The sequence below is a fragment of the Mytilus californianus genome, unplaced genomic scaffold, assembly GCF_021869535.1.
Source record: "Mytilus californianus isolate M0D057914Y unplaced genomic scaffold, xbMytCali1.0.p SCAF_2, whole genome shotgun sequence".
Lineage (NCBI taxonomy): Eukaryota > Metazoa > Mollusca > Bivalvia > Mytilida > Mytilidae > Mytilus > Mytilus californianus.
Window position 1 is genome coordinate 24,557,974 of NW_026262668.1, and position 17,510 is coordinate 24,575,483.

Sequence of the window (17,510 nt, forward strand, 5' to 3'; positions counted from 1 at the left end):
AATATCAGAAAGTTAGAATAAACATGGTCTGCAGTCCAGTACTATTTGAACAGACAAGATTGTGATTTTAAAGGTATGGATGTAAAATTAAATATGAATATGCACTCCAATTTCACTTAATAAATTCATACTGAAATCATAGTCTAAAGTTAAAAAAATATACGTACGTCATGTTTGTTTTTATAAAAGAAATAGAAAATTTACACCAACTAGAGTAAGATATATATATAAATTGTTTCTGACTTGCACACTCGACATTATTGTTTACTTACTCTCCAATCTGGTAACAAAAATGTTTTAAATTCTGTTATTTGTTACATAATATTGACGAAACAGTTTACCTTTGCCAAAAAAATGATTGCATATTCTAATGCTTGATTGTTTGTCTCCATTGTTCGGTTGTTTTGAGTTATATTTGACATACAAGTAGACTTTCCATTTGGTATAGGTTATGTTTTCATACAGTCCTTTGATGCATGGTACACGGTAAACAATGGGACAAGGAGTGTTCACGAGACATTATCAAATAAAGTACATATCTACATGACGAATAAATCTGCAGCAATCGGAACGCTTTAATCGATTTGCCTTTACCGAAACAGACGTGAACCAGTCAGAGCCAGATATTTGGAATACCAAAGAAGTGTTACGGAGAGATGTTTTATCAAAGCAATCCACGGTGAACTTTGGCAGTTGGAGTTTCGACTGGTTAAAACACTGTTTTATAAAATAAGTCATAGAAAATTTGAAACATGTATTCAATTTAAACAAAGGTTGCATCCTCCACAACCAAAGGTGTCCTAAGAAGGATTTGGCTATTCTGTTTAAACTCCTATTGTTCTCATTCCCGAAAAACGTTTTGGCTTGCTAATCTTTTGGTCACGAGCATACCTTCGAGTCAATCTAATAAGTAAAGCGATTTCCTACTGATGTTTACAGTTTGTTCTTATGTTGTGCTCCGGGTTAGAGGGAAGGTTGGGCGCCCACAGACATGTTTTACCCCGCCACATTCTATATGTGTCTGTCCCATGTTAAGAGCCTGTAATTCAGTGGTTGTCTGTTACACTAGTATTTGTTTGTTTGTTTTTTGTTAATTGTTTTGTCAAAAAAAACTCACTTTGTTTGTTTGTTTTTGTTTGAATTGTTTCCCATTTTGTCATGTTGGGGCCTTTTACATAAAACAGGAGATGTGGTATGATTGCCAATGAGGTAGTTATACACCAGAGTTCAAATGATATAAGCCACGTCTTTTTAATTTTACTGATAAAGATTATTAAAAAAAACGTGTTGTACGCACGCATTTCTTACGGTATTGTGTTGGATTTTTTTTTGTTACAAATTGTGACCATTGTCAAAACGCTTACTACATATCAGATTTCTTAAATAAGGAATGACCTCCTTTGAGGTTACATTTTTAGTTAACGTTCCGTTAATGCTTATAATCTCGCATTTTAATCAATTCAGTGTAAATGGACAACAACTAAACATTTCCGTTGGTCCATGTCTTTTTCAGTATTCATACACACTAGACACGTGATCATATTTCATTTTTTATTGTTTTTATGTGCTTTTTTGACAGCATGATATCTTTATTAGTATACTGTGTAAAGAAAATACATTAAGTCGCTTTTTTTTTAATGTATTACTATAAAGATAAATCTTTATTCAAAATGCATAGTCCTCTTTATAATTATCTGCGGGGAATATTATAAAAATTAAAATACTATGTTCAATTAACACGAGACGACAAAACGTAATCTAATAATTGAATGAAAATACATGTGAAATGCGAAGAATGTTATGCAATTTCTTAAGAAAATGTAAACAAAACATATCTCATTGCATAGTTTCTATTTCAGACTTGTAATTGTCCGCAATGTTTTTAAATGTGTGTCACTAAATGGTAGACTTAGCGTATCTCAATATTTACTGCGTGTGCTTACTGGAAAATGAATGTTCACCCATATATCGTTTGTAGCTTATAAAACATGGCTTTAACACAAATGCATACCTTAAGAATTGATGGGCTGTTCAGTTTTATGAACTTAAGAAGTATTATTTGCAATTTCACTCCAGAAAATATACATCATTATGGGGCCTTTTATAGCTGATTATGCGGTATAGGTTCTTCTTTTATATCTAAAAGTTTCAACTTTTCAAGATTGTTTTCTCCATTTGGCATGTTGTTGACCATCTGATATATGTATATATATAAATAACTTCATTATTTGCAGTACATGTTAGCAATACCACTACATTCTCCAGGATATCGTTATGGTTTTTTATCAGATAGAACAGCAATACTATCTATAGATAGGACAGAAATTGCTTCCAAGCCTGAATATCCGCTTTCACCTCGGGATTTCATTGATGTATATATGTCTTGCTCATGCTTTTGTCGTCGGTGCAAGTTTTCTTGACCCCTCTTTGTCTTTTCGGTTTCGTTTTGGTTTCTTTTGTTGTTGGGCATTGTTTTATTCTTCGTATACGTATAATTCTTATTGCACCTTTTGGTTAATTCTTATATTGTGAAGGTAATAGCCACGCAACACGTACACGACAGGTAATGATTACTAAACATAACAATAACTTTTTCGAACAATTTTGTTCTACAATTACTTTTTATCCTGTGTCATCTGAAACCTTATCAATTTATACTACCACTTTTTAATTTCTCAAATTCTCTAATTATATTTTACAAAATTAGAGGAATATTGGTTATGTTTTCGTATTTGATGAGTTGACATTGGATATAAATTATCATCACAGGTAGTAAAGTCTTCATACAGAGACGTGTTTAGTACAGCGTTTTTGTCATGATTGGGTCCAGTTGGTCATGGCTTGCATTGGTTAGGTCACTCCTTCGAACGATTCTATTAGTTCTCTACAAGTGAGCATACAAAAAGTAACAAGATAGTCGATTCAAATGTTTACGTCAAACTTTCAATGTTAACATTTGATTATTGCTTCAGAAGGGTTAGCAGATCTTGATCCACATGTGGCACCCGTCGTGTTGCTTATGGAAGTACAAATTAATCCTGTGATAAGTCTTTCTCGGGAGGTCACATTCGAGGAAAAGAGGACGGGATTGTTGTGACGACAATTGGAACATATCTGTCGTCATCTGTGAAACGGATATTTCATAACGGTCAACCAAATCTTGGTGGCGTATGTATAATTTGCGAAGGGATGATTTCAACTTCACCACTTGGACCTCTTGGTTTGATAGATTTTTTGTAAACAGCAACCCTCTATCAAGGAAATCGTGATAGGAAATGCAAGCTCTGGAATATCGTATCAATTGGGAAATATATACTCCATATGCAGGTGCTGCTAGAGTGTGGCTACATAGAGATGGAAAGTTCACAATTGTGAAGCTGAAATCCTCTCTTTTGTCGTTAAGTTTTGTTCTCAGCCGCCGACCTTCATTGTCAATTTCTAGATGTAAGTCAAGATATAAGGCAGACTGTATCAGGTGTATCCTTTATTTCAAGTGTGATGGGCTAGATGCGTTCAACATTGTCTTCAATCTTTGAATTATTTAGTGAGAAGACATCATCTGTATAGCAGAACGTGAAGTTACAGGATAATGCTAGCTTCTTTTCATTCTTCCTTAGAAGGTCTTTTATGTAGTCAGCCACACATGAATAGAAGAAGTCGGCAAGAAGAGGAGCACAGTTGGTTCCCATGGGAATGCCGATTGTTTGTTGAAAAACTCGTCGTCCAAACGTAACAAATATGTTGTCAATCAAGAAATCAAGCATCTTGATACTGTCAGTTTCAGAGAATTTTTTGTTTGAATCGGAGAGATTTTTTACAAAGTGCGATTTATCCCTCCCTTAGACAAGATACTTGTATCTACGTTGACCATTCTTTTTTATGAAACAGAGTAGGACCAATTATTTCAATTTGTCTTTTAGTTTGGAAGAGGGATTACTTGTGTAAACGGTAAAAAGTCAAATATTTTAATACTATTACAAGAGGAAAGAGACTTAGATTGTATGTACCTTAACTGATCTTTCGAATTTTTAAGTATCCACATCAGATTCACGCAGCTCCTAGAGAAGGTAGTTTCACAATAACGTTGAATCATGGCTTTGATTGCTGATCAAATTGATGTTAATAATTTAGAAAGAGGTTTGGGGGAGTACTTGGAAGACCAATCAATATAACGTTGTTTGTAAGGACAACTATGTAATTTAGGTGTCCAATACAGTGATGGAAGATCCAGTTCTTCATCTTTGGTTGAAATTCCAAAGGAAAATAGGACAGATCTAGACTTATGATTTTCCAGGATTCTTCATTGTTAAGTGTCGTGGGGGTATATGTTGAGTTGTCAAGTGAATTGTCAATACCTAATTCCTTTATCAAGCAGTTTATGTAATGTGATTTAAATACGAAAACGATGTTGTTTGGGGCTTTATTTGTAAGGACAACAACATATTTGTCATGGAGGTAGGACAGGGGCTTAGCAACATTTGAGTCTTTGAAGATCGATGTAGCATGTGTATTCATAGACCATTCAGTCTTTTAATTCTCATTTTTTTAATCAACGAGCATCATATTGAAAATTGTCATGGTTTGGTTTAGCAATGACATAGTTCAAATAAGTATTCCGAATTTTGTCATGGTTTCTTTTTCATTTGTCACGGTTTGGATAACAAGTAATACATATTAATTTCACGAAAATATTGATGGTTGTTCGAATACGTTTTTTCAAAGAACACATTTACACTAAGTACCAAATGATTAATAAGAAACGTAGCCTTTTTTAACTAATTTAATGGGTATAATCGATGAAACTTACATGACAAAAAAACTCACTTAAAGTCGATATCCAACTATATCATAGGTTTGTATTATATAATTGATATAGACATATATTGTGCTGTTACATCACTGTCCCAGGTTCGCCTGCAAACATGTTTAACCCCACCACTTTCTGTTTGTACCTGTCCCAAGTCAGGAGTCTGTAATTCAGTGGTTGTCGTTTGTTGCTGTATGTCATATTTTTTTTTCGTTCATTATTTTGTACATAAATCAGGCCGTTAGTTTTCTCGTTTGAATTGTTTTACATTGGTCATTTCGGGGCCTTTTATAACTGCCTATGCGGTATGGGTTTTTCTAATTGTTGAAGGCCGTACGGTAATCTATCGTTTTTAATTTTTGTGTCATTTGGTCTCTTGTGAAGAGTTGTCTCATTGGCAATCATACCACATCTTCTTGTTTTTTATATTATACCTCGTTTGGGCTTTCATCCAATAGAACTTTTTTTCTCCTAAACTATCTCCGTATGTAGATTAGCGACATTAGTAGTCAAACGGCAAAGACCGATAAATTTTGAGTTCTTTAATCCTGCAATCATACGAAAAAATATCCCCATCAAGGTCTCGAAATGGTGTGTAAATAATTGAGTTTTTAAATCACCCAGCCATTGATTTGCCATATCAGATTATTTTATGTACACAATACCAACCATGCAATGTGCGACTGGACGAAGGTTTTTTGGTAAAATTCACGATTAGCAAGTCGTAGCCGTCGTCATAGACATTTCTCATGGCAGTTAAGCCATGTCTCCTTTGTTTCTTTTTGTTGTGTTGTTCGTTTCTTTTGGGTTTTTTTTGGGGGGGGGGGTTTGGAAAGGGGTGCGTCTAACGAAAAAATATCAAATAAATCCTCAATTATGCAGCAGAAAAGAACCAAATATAAAAACAGACACATAAACACATAAATCAGTTTGATGAAATTATTTCATTTGTAATGTTTATTGATCGTTATGGTTACAAATAAGATAAATATTCCTGTAGCGTCGTGTAGATTGAGACGTTTAGAGGGAAAGTTAGTAGTCGTGTCGAAGGTGTTCTAAAGGGATACTCAATGTTCAGTAAGTGCAACAATGAAAAACACCCTATACAGAAAATAATGTATTCGACCAGAGGTATATAAGCGGATGAGAAATACCATTTGAGTTCTGTCAATCTTCTTATAAAGAAGACCAGTGAATCAACAGAGGTACGTTAGTTATATATAAGTTTCGTACAAGCTATATTATGTGAGGACACATTGTACTGGGTGCAAGTTGATCTGATATAGCAAGTTGACAGAGCAGACTGACCTGGTAGTGAAACCCTGTCCCAGCTGGAGGAAAGACTATACCAGCTCGCACTGTCTTGTAGTGACAGGTTATTCCAACTGGATGACAGATTTGACCACCTCGCACTGTCTTGTAGTGACAGACCGTCTCATCCAGAGGACTGTTAGATTGTATAATATTTGTGTACAGTTACTTTAAATCCACAAAGAGCCAGTATATATCTTTAGTTCGTTGTGCATAACACAAATAGATAGTTGTAGACTTTTTGGTATCGCCGTATTGTTTATGGACAGCTTGAATCAAAGCATTACTGGAACGAATACTAGTAGTTTAAGATATAAACACCTAACTGGTTACACTTATTATTGTTTGGGTTTGTTGTTTGCTTTCTCAGCTCAAATAATTGAGAGTTAAACTTCATTCAGAAGTAAACATTATAGTAACATTACTATTATATGTAATTTCCTTTTTTAAGACTTTGGCTATTACCTTGTGAAACCATATTATTGAATCTGTTATCCTTGTCGTCGTTTTATACATGTATTTTCATTAACGCTATAGACTTTATTTTTCAAAATAATTGTATCATGTTTGTTTATTTGTTACCTGTCTCACTAATTTTATTTTATATATATGATATATATATATATATATATGAATTACAAAACGGAACCATGGCGAGCATGGACTAAGCCATAACATTGCTTAACCAAATCATGACATTGAATTTTCAGAATTATTAAATTATTTTCAAAAGTGTCGATTTTTTAAAGAATATTTAACAAGCAATTGTAATTTATAACAAATAATGTGTTGTTACCCACAGCTACCTACATAATACAAAATTTGCATTTACAAATATAGTAACTACAAACAAAGCTATTTACCAGGCGAAATGTATCTTCATAATTCCTTTTATGAAAGTGTCTAATGTTTGTCATTGTTTGTCATTCAGAAACACTAAATCAAATCATGACGAACTGGACCAAACTATGACAAAACGATGTTACAAAACTAAAGTTTTAGAGGCAAGATATATAAAAAGAAAAAAATAAAGTGCTTTAAAATGCAAAAATAGAATAATCAAAGCAGTCTAAGGTTAATTTGTCAGAGGGAGGTGCAATTGTAGTTAAGTACAAAATAATACAACACTTAATGTCATGTGTCCGTAGAGCTTTTCTGGAGGATTTACTGTCATCAGGAACTAATATTTGAAAGCCAAGGGTGTATAAATAAGATCTGAAACAGTTGAAGAGCTATATATATATATATGAACAAAAATGGCATTAAAATAATAGTCAAATCCATCTAAGATCAACTTTGACTGACGGAGTTGAAGCCTTAATTTCTATATAATTTTTATATTTAAAAACGCACAATTTAAGAAAAGTTTATTAAAAATCATGTCAGTACCGAAGCACTGACTACTGAGCTTTTGATACCTCGGTGACTGAACGTCCACCAGCAGCGGTATCAACTTAGTGCTGTAAGAAATGAAAACAACACTTCTAAAATCTTATGGGTCCGAATCGTTTTTCTTGATTTCCCCTCATCCGAATATTTGAAAGCCAAGAATGTATAAGCATCGACACAGTTAAAGAACTGTATGGCCAAAAAGGACCTAAAAATATAGTCAAATCCATCTAAGGTCGAGTTGAAACCGTAGTTTCTTAATAATTTTTATATTTATAAATGGACAATTTAAGAAAGCTAGGGTATAAATCATGTCTGTTCGGAAGTATACTGACTACTGAGCTGATAATAAACTCGGTGAATGATAGTCCACCAGCAGTGCTGTAAAAAATATAAGAACACGTTATAAATTACATGCGTGCAAAGCACTTTTCTGGATTTACCTTCATCAGAAACGCTCAAATCCAAATATTTGAAAACCAAGGATGTATAAGCAGCGAAACAGTTGAAGCGCTATATCACCAAAAAGGATCTAAGAAATAAATGGACAATTTGAGAAAATCTCATAAAACCATTAAAGATAAAAATCAAGGTAAAAAAAATGAACAACTACGAGAATCACGAAACTTCTAAAAGGAGTGGGAGTGAACGCGTCGACAAGGTATGAGCCTCCTTCTATCCAGGCATCAGCCACCATGTGAATTCATACTAAGTCAAAATGTGACAATCAGAAATGGGACGCAATCGGAAAATTTACAACTAAAACAAATATTCTGGTATCTAAATATCTTAGACCGCGAAAACATGTCAATAGAGTAGAGACACAGGCATATCGTATCGGTCTATCAATGTAAATTTATGCACTGTCGTTTTCAGTCGTGTTCCCTCACAACTCTAATGGAACAAAATTTTGTGGCAGCAGCATATTCCTGTTTGTAATGAAGTTCGTTTAGTGTGAACATGTACAGGCTTAACCTATGAATTGAGATATGTAAACGAGTTACGAAGGGGGCAGAGGGTATGTAACTGATGAAAAATGGAAAGTTGACAAGTGGAAAGTTGAAATTATCACGTTTTTCAAAGATTCTTGTTTGAAGTCGTCCATCGGGGTCAATTTCGAAAAACAATCAGGATATGAAGCAGATCTTCTAGTTTCGAAAGAATCCTTGATATGAATTCACTGGGATATATAAGAGGCAAGTACTCATCATAGAGGAAACATGATTGAAATATGGGTTATTTAGTGACAGGACATTCTGAAAAGAAAATTTAAAAACTTTGCAAAGATTCTTTTTCTTCTTGTCTTTGGGTAGGTTTTGTATTACTTCTTCAGTTCAAAAACGAATCAGCCAAAACAGGTGCACAATTTGTATCCATCGGAAAAACGAATGATGTTGAAATATAACAACAACAGACTCAAAAAATATGTTATCGAAAAAAAAGCCAGCATCATTAAAATGACATCTTCGGTGTTTTCGTTGTTGAAGTCAGTGTTGTATTTCACAAAGTAAAATTTGTCATGACGTTAAACAAAGAATTTAAATAGACGATTACCATTTTTGAAGTAAAAGCTCTGTTAGATAAGACGATGTAGTCGATCTTTTAATTTAATTGAGCATTGGGAAATCAGATTGTACCCCTTATATAGTCTAATTGTTAAAATGAAAACATTTGAGGCAACAAAACATCAATTTGAAAACAAACATCTGTGTATGGAATTCGTGAAACGAAATTTAAAGCGAAAAAAATGCATATTTTCGCCGCTTTTTACATTGAATTTCATTCTATATACATTTACAGACCTATTTCACAAATCTGTAATTGACTGTATCAATACTAGAAGTATAAATGATGCATATATGATTTTTTCGATATTCAGATGAGATCAACGTGTTCTACATGCATTTAAAACTATTTTAATCCAAAATAACGTTCGTTTTGTATACTTTTTCTAAATTTCCGATGAAGATATTGTGACCAGGGTTATATAAAACTATCTTACTGATGGCGATTGGGAGGTCTACATTGGTCATCATAATAGATATGATGCATGTTTTTGACATGTTGTATTAACGTTTGGTTATACTGCTTTTCCCGTTTGACTTTTCCTCTCTGGAGTAAAATTGTGTATAATATCGAAAATGTTTTCGTTTTATATTTGATTAAAGTACATTTCAATATAAAAGCCCTATTCGAAAAACGGTTAGGAAACCTATATAAGACCTTAGAAACAGCTTTGGTCTTGTCATATTGTGTCAAGGTCTTTTACATTAAAGAAACTATCAAAACCCTATATGACAACCCAACGAATGAGATGAATTTGATTCTATACTGAGGTGAAATCTTGATACAAGGTCATGTTGACAGGTGCAAGACTCAAAATGAACAATAACCCATTTACAACATATTTCCTACATCATAACCAAAAAAAATTTTAACAAAAAATTATGAAACAGTGTGAATTATTCGGAAGAAATAGAAGTTTGAGAGATGAACTGGGAAAACCAATTGATGAATTTGAAGACAAAGTTTATTGTATAAACTGTTTCTATCTTGATCGTGTCAAGATACACACGTAACTAGTGTTAGTGTCGGGACTTACTGTCGCACATTTATTAGCGATAGCGAGCGTCATATCTAGAAAAGGATATCTTGGCATTCAATGCTGATGAGCTAATAGTCGTCACCTATTAATCACAGACTCAAAGGCACCGATAAAAAGTATCATGAAAATAAGTTTCTCTAATTCTCAACCTTTCTCTTCTCACAAAATGAATTATGACTAGTTGCTCTCGAACTTGGGTAAAATGATTTCTAAGATAATAGCTTCGTGATAACCTTTTCACTCTAGGAACAATTAAGACGTTCTAAACTTGTCATATATAAATGTTATTCAACATGCAGATGCGGTCCAAGTGGAAGAAACAAGTTATTTAAAAAAAAAAAAAGAAAGCGGAATTATCAACAGTTATAGATGGTATAAGTTAGACATGATTAAAATGATATATTGGGGACCAGTGGCGGATCCAAAAGGGGGGGGGGATACTCACCACTTTGATCTCCAAAAATTTATTATATCATGTTTTTCACGATTTATTTGATTTTGTAGCATGATATCGTCCAAATTTTGTTTTTCTAGTATATAATCAGTATATAATCAGTTTTATGGAAAGACGCCCCTTTCAACAATTCTGGATCCGACCCTGTGGGCATACATCAATAAGACAGCAACATAACGAAACAAATATCCAAAAGACATCTGTAGGTCAATATTTATGCTTTCTCTATTATACAATGAATGAAAGGTATATATACGCAACAAGATGGGTATAAAGGGAAATGTAATAACACAATAATCTTGAGGATCGCACCGTTGTTCAAGAAAAATTACACGTACAAGAAAAATCAAAAGCAATCAGACAGATATATACACATACTTGTACTGTTATGAATCACAGTTTATGGCCAAACTCAGTAAAGACCCGTCTAAATTGCATTTAATTGATAAATTCAACAACACTTACCGTTATCTTGATGATATTCTGTTCGTTAAATAATCAAGAATTTTTTAAATATACTGCCGAAATTTACCCAAAGGAACTCACTTTGAATAAATCAAATATAAACTGTAATAACTGTTCTTTCCTAGATGTATATATTTCAGTTCTACACGAGTAACTATACACAAAAATTTACGACAAAAGGGACAATTTTTCGTTCCTTTTTGTTAATTTTCCTTTTTTGGACGGTGATGTTCCTTTGGCACCATCATACAGTGTTTACATATCACAACTCGTTCGCTATGCCCGTGTCTGTAATGGCGTTTTGAATTTCAATGAACGTAATCTATGTATTACTGGTAAATTATTAAGTCAGAGATTTCTTTACCACAAGTTACTGAAAACCGTTACTAAATACTTCCATAGATACAACTATTTGATTTAGAAGTCTGGTTGGACCTGTAGAAAACTTATTTCAAACGGGATATCACATCCTAATTTTTACGGAGATGTTGTTTACCGAGCCCAGACATTTCTATACCACCCGGGTAAACTTATCGACCCTTTGAATAAATGTATTCTAAAATGTTACCAATTCAACACATGATTTATTTATAAGTTGCTATTGCCTTTGGACTATAGCTGTCAGTAACTGCAAGTAATCTCATACCTGTACTTAGTGTCTTTTTTGTTGTGGGATGTATATATACCCTGCCACGTGCGGTCTCTGTTTTGTTAGATGTGTTTCTGCTTTGTATCGATCTAATGAGTTAAGTCCTTTTCAACTGATTTTTATAATTTGTTCTTATGTTATACTGTTACATACTGTATGTGCCTGTCCAAAGTCAGGAGCCTGTAGTTCAGTGGTTTTCTTTTGTTGCTGTGTATCATATTTGTTTTTAGTTCATTGTTTTGTACATAAATCAGGCCGTTAGTTTTCTCGTTTGAATTGTTTTTCATTTGTAATTTTGGGCCTTTTAAAGCTAATTATGCGGTACCGTATGGGGTTTGCTCATTGTCGAAGTCCGTACGGTGACCTAAAGTTGTTAACTTCGATGTCATTTGTCTCTGGTGGAGTGTTTTCTCATTGTCAATCATACACCGTCTCCTTATTTATACATAAAAATACAAGATGATAAGCAACACTAAATGTTTGAGCAATACGAACTCCTAATACGGGATTTAAGAGTTCGTTAATGACCAGCATACTTATCCAGGTGTATATGTGGCATCCTTCGTTCTATTTGTGATTTACTAGTATTGTGTTATGATGAAGTAGGTCGATAAAAACTGCTGCATGTAATATATGTGACATCCTTAGTTTTGTTCTTTATCTATTGTGTAATGATGAAGAAGGTCGTAGACAATATCAAAGAGAAACCTCGCCATTTTGACATTATTTTGTATAAAAAAATGATACCGTCTGATAGACAAGGTCAGTATGTTGAAGTGTATTTTTATTCATTTTTATGTCTTAAAGTATTATGGTGTGGTTTTAATGCTATTTCTTAAGAGGCATCTTGAAGAACAATCTATTGTCTATGTATTCGTGACACAAAAAGTCGTTTAATACCGTTGCATTTTGGAAAATAAACGAATACTAGTATGTCTTTTTTTGTTTTGTTTCATACCAAGGTTTCGTATATAGGACAAGGATTTTCGTTGTGACGTTTATTCTATTGATGAAATGAAACTTTTATCAATGATTTGCGATTTAGTCTTGCAGTAGGCCACATATCAAAACCTCTAAAGCTATTACAAGGAATCCTTGAGTGCTCTCCAAACACGGGCTCTATTTTACGTTCCATTTCCGAACAGTGCCTGAGTATTCATACATTACATGCAGTCAAACGTAATTTCTTTCGGAACGGGTATAACATTCGGAAGAGTAAGGACCAGGTGACCCTTGGGATTCATTGATCAAGTAACGTGCACACCAAATATCTATCATAAAGTTGGCTAAGTAACGTTCATTTAATATTACTTTTGTTCCATCTGACATAGATATGATTGTATATTAAATTTCATGACGTAGATATTTAATATTTTCATTCCAATAAAAATGCAATTTCATCTGATAAAAATAGAAAAAGGAAATATCATAATCTGGGTTTTAACGTGGAGGTGAGAAATACTTTTAGAAATACTATGTCATGCTGAGAACGCAAAGATGAAACGATCCTAGCCAGTCAACAATCTGCAAAACTCAAAACTACCACTTAACGAATCATTTTGAATATACAGTTATCATACTTCTATCTTAAAATTATAAATCTTTATAAACCAAAAAAGATTTACTCCTGTCAAAATATTCAGACGCTTTATTAAAACGATGATTTTATCACGAATTAGATCAGGTATCATTAAAAGGTACTGGAAATTTGATTGACAGTTCCGGAAAATAGTATGTTTTCCCCTGCTGCGCTTCATTTAAAAAGTATAGGTGAAAAAACCAGTTGACTGTGTAAAATTAATGTATAATGTTTCATGCGTAGAATCATATTTGTGACTTATAAAATTTGATTGGCATCTGCTAAACATGGGGCGCCAAATTTGACCAACTGTCTAGGTAATGTTGAATTCTTCTTTTTAATTTTAAAAGTATAGAATTCGATAAAATCAACCCCTTCTCACAAATTATACAAGTACATGGGACTTCGTATAGCTGGACCGTATTAATGTGATGTTTCCGTCGCTAACCTGGGTAAACTACAATGTAACCCGTAATACTATCTACAGGCCCTGTCAAATGAGTAAAGGTTTGGGAGTCTTGTTCTTTGATTTTAGTTGAGTTAAAGCCGGTCAAGCAATGTTTTCTTTGCAAAACATGGAGCTGTCGTGTTGTTTTTGACAAACTCTCAAATAGGACAATGTAAATGATATTTCGACGGGAAATGTTTGAATTTAGTTAAGCTACCATTTCTTTTAGCACAAGCCACTTTAACGGGGATGGAATGAAAACAAACAATAAAACATCAAATGACCGGATTGTAATGGTGTTAGGTGCCAGTCATTGAATTATTGACCAAATACGCTCTACATATACTTGAGAAAAATGAGTCTAGCATACCTTATTTATAGCTTCTTTAAAAAAAAATCTGATATAATTATTCAAATTGCACGTATTTCAGATCGAATGGACGGTCTTTATTTTATATTACTGTGGAATGACAATCGCAGTGGAAGATAATAATACAATATTTTTCAGTAATAAAGAGATCATACTTCGATAAATATTAATTGATAAATATTGGTATGAAATATATATCGGTTGTCTATAATTGCTTACATCCACTTCATTTGAACTTTGGTGGAGAGTTAATTGTCTCATTGGCAATCATATCACATCTCCTTATTTTTATAATGCAGTATCATCTTCAATAAAACACAGATCGAAGTACGGAATTGAAGTTCTGTCCATGACATTTGTACACTTTTAATGAAAATGCTCTGAATGAATTGCTCCAAAGATACAAAATTCAGCTTTTAGATCAGGTAACCTTAAATGAGTTTTAGCGTGTAAGTTTTTTTCTGACAGTGACTAAAATCGATTGTACTGGAGTGACTGAACGGAACATTATTGCAAATGTCAGAACATCGATTTGCATATTTGAAATAAACAGTGTTTACTTGACGATTTGGACGGTTATAATAATTACATGTTAACCAATCAGAGGGCTGCTCTCTAACTTTAACTTTAACATATTTAAATTTATCTATATTTACAAGTATCTAAGATATTTTGGTAACTGTTATTTTTCAATAGAAAAAAAAACGTAATGAAAATGAAACAGCAATTTTTATGTATTAAAAAAATGAAAATTGATTATCATATTTTTCACTGATTCGACTAGATATACAAATATATATATTTTTTAATTTAATTTCCCTATTATGTAGATTCATGAAAGTATTAAATATACATAAAAGTATCTAGGCGTATTTTTTTCCATTTTGAAATGATACATTGGAGTAGAATTTAATAAAACGATTTCGTATTGTAATTGATCTTTTGGGTAAGGAATTTCAGATCCCAGTTTATAATCATGTAAATTGTTTCCTGCTAATATTTATTTCCTAGTTACTGTGCTTTCATAACCGAATCTCATTTCTATAATTTTATAATTCAGATCTTCTTTCCACAAATAATGAGAGGACGCAATACGTGCGAAAATTCAAGGTTGTCGCTGGACCGCGGCGGTTTTTCCAATTGTATTTTTTATATTTATACACTTGTTTTTGCTTTCATATTACCTGTCACTGGAACGCAAAACAATGTATGACCGATAATGTCGACTGACGCCGGAAATCAACGGCGTATTGAGTAGTAAGAATCTTTGCATGCTTGACAATCGTTACACGTAATCTGCGGACGCCCACGCAAAGAGGTCTTTCTCTGCCTTTTTTATGCAGAGAACTTAGCACTCTCCAGTCATGTTTCTTGCATTTGTCCTGATTTTCAAAAAAGATATTTACATTCCACGGAGTCAAACGATCACCCACTTTCACATTTAAGAAGCCATAGTGCAGGTTGCCATTCTTTATAATCTTTCACTTAGCACCATGTTATCGGACTCCCATGAATAATATTCAAAACAATAAAAGTAAAAAATAAATCCAACAAAAACAACGCAAAAACAATGAACATTCATCATCACACGCATTTGACATAATCTACAACATAATTAATATCACCCCAAGTTATTTCTGTATAAAAAAAACTTTTACAGTAGTAAAGAATGTCAGAAAAGACCATAACATGGCTATGAACACATACAAAAGAAGAAGGCAGTCACGAAATAACACTGCAAGAGTTTAACAAATGCCAAACCCAAAATAAGGTATCACTTGATCATTAAATTCGGCCTTTGTCAGCAATTTCGTGGACTTCTAGTGATAGAAAATATGAAAACAACATTTTATAAATTGTATGCGTTCGAATCGCTTTTATGGATTTATCTTCTTCAGGAACGCACATAACTTTTTTTTTACACTGTTGTATTTGAAATTGTATTTTGTGACATTGTTGTATTTTTCTAGCGAAGTTCTGACAATATGAATGATTGATGTTGGCAACCGTATGCTTTCTCGTGATAACGCTGATGCAGCATTTTTTTTTTTTTTGGCTCAATACACACTGCATAGTTTGTAGACAGTAGGTTAGAATATTTATTCAAATCACTCAACATCGTCAGGCAAAACCCGCTGCCGCCTTTTATCTAACACAGATACATCTTTGAATGTTCTCGCATAACACCCTGTTTTTGGTGGTGTTGGTGTTGCTTAGTCTTTAGTTTTCCATGTAGCGTTTATGTGAACTTAGTTTCGTTTTATCGTCGTCTTTCGTTTTTTGCCATGGCGTTGTTAGTTACTCTTCGACTTACGATTTTTGAATGTCTACTTGGTATCTCCCGCCTTTTTAAGTATAAGTGGCTTTTAATTATCGATTTTTGCTTACTGTTCTATGATCTATATTTAAAAGGTACCTTCTGATTTTCATTTTCTAAATATTTAAGCAATTTAGTGCAATTTCCTGTTTGAAATTTAAAATTCTGTCTTAAACAATTAATTTTTATAATAATTTTTGGGGGATATTTTTATTTTGGGGAATTTTACATTTATTTGCAGCATTGCAACAATAAATTTTCATAGATGAATTAAAAGTCGACAACACCTGTTCAATCGGCAATATTTAGCTACAATTACACAAACCACATGAGTTTTGTCCCATCTGTTCCACAAAACGATACATGTATACGTAAAAATCTGTTGCCGTGATCAAAGAAATAATATTCATAAATGCAAATTGATTATGTACATAAAGTCGTCTCAATGTAAAGTACAAATTGCTAGAATAATTTCAGAGTTATCTCCCATCTTCTATAAAAATTAAGTTTAATTAGAGAGTATTATATTCTCGTTGACCCTCCAAGGAATGTCTGCTTTCATTCATAAAGATGAGGAACAAAGCCGTTTCAATGGCGTTTTTATAATTATTATTTTCTCTATTGATTCACTTTGTATCTGTTCAATTAGTTCTGTATGTGTTAATGATGATGCATATCTATTTGATGATGTTTCATCTTTTTTTCTAAATTATCGTAACATTCATCTTTTTCCAAAACTAATAACAGAGAGGCGGAAGAAAGCATAGGGATATTCAAACTCATAAGTCAAAGAAAACGCTATGGGGAAAAACTAGAAATGACTAAAAGACAAACAACAGTACACAAAACACAACATAGAAAAAGAAGGACTAAGCAACACGAACCTAACCAAAAACTGGGGTTTTTAGATTTTCTAAGAGAAAGTGTCTAACAGATACCTAAGCCTCTTACCGTAAGTACCGAGATCATGTGCTATCATGAGGACCTCTGTGTTATCTACGCGTCTTTCCGTAAGCGCTGAGGTTCTGCCATCATGAGAACCTCCGTGTTATTAACTCTTCTTACCGTAGGCACTGAGTTTGTACCATCATGAGGACCTCTGTGTTATCTACGCTT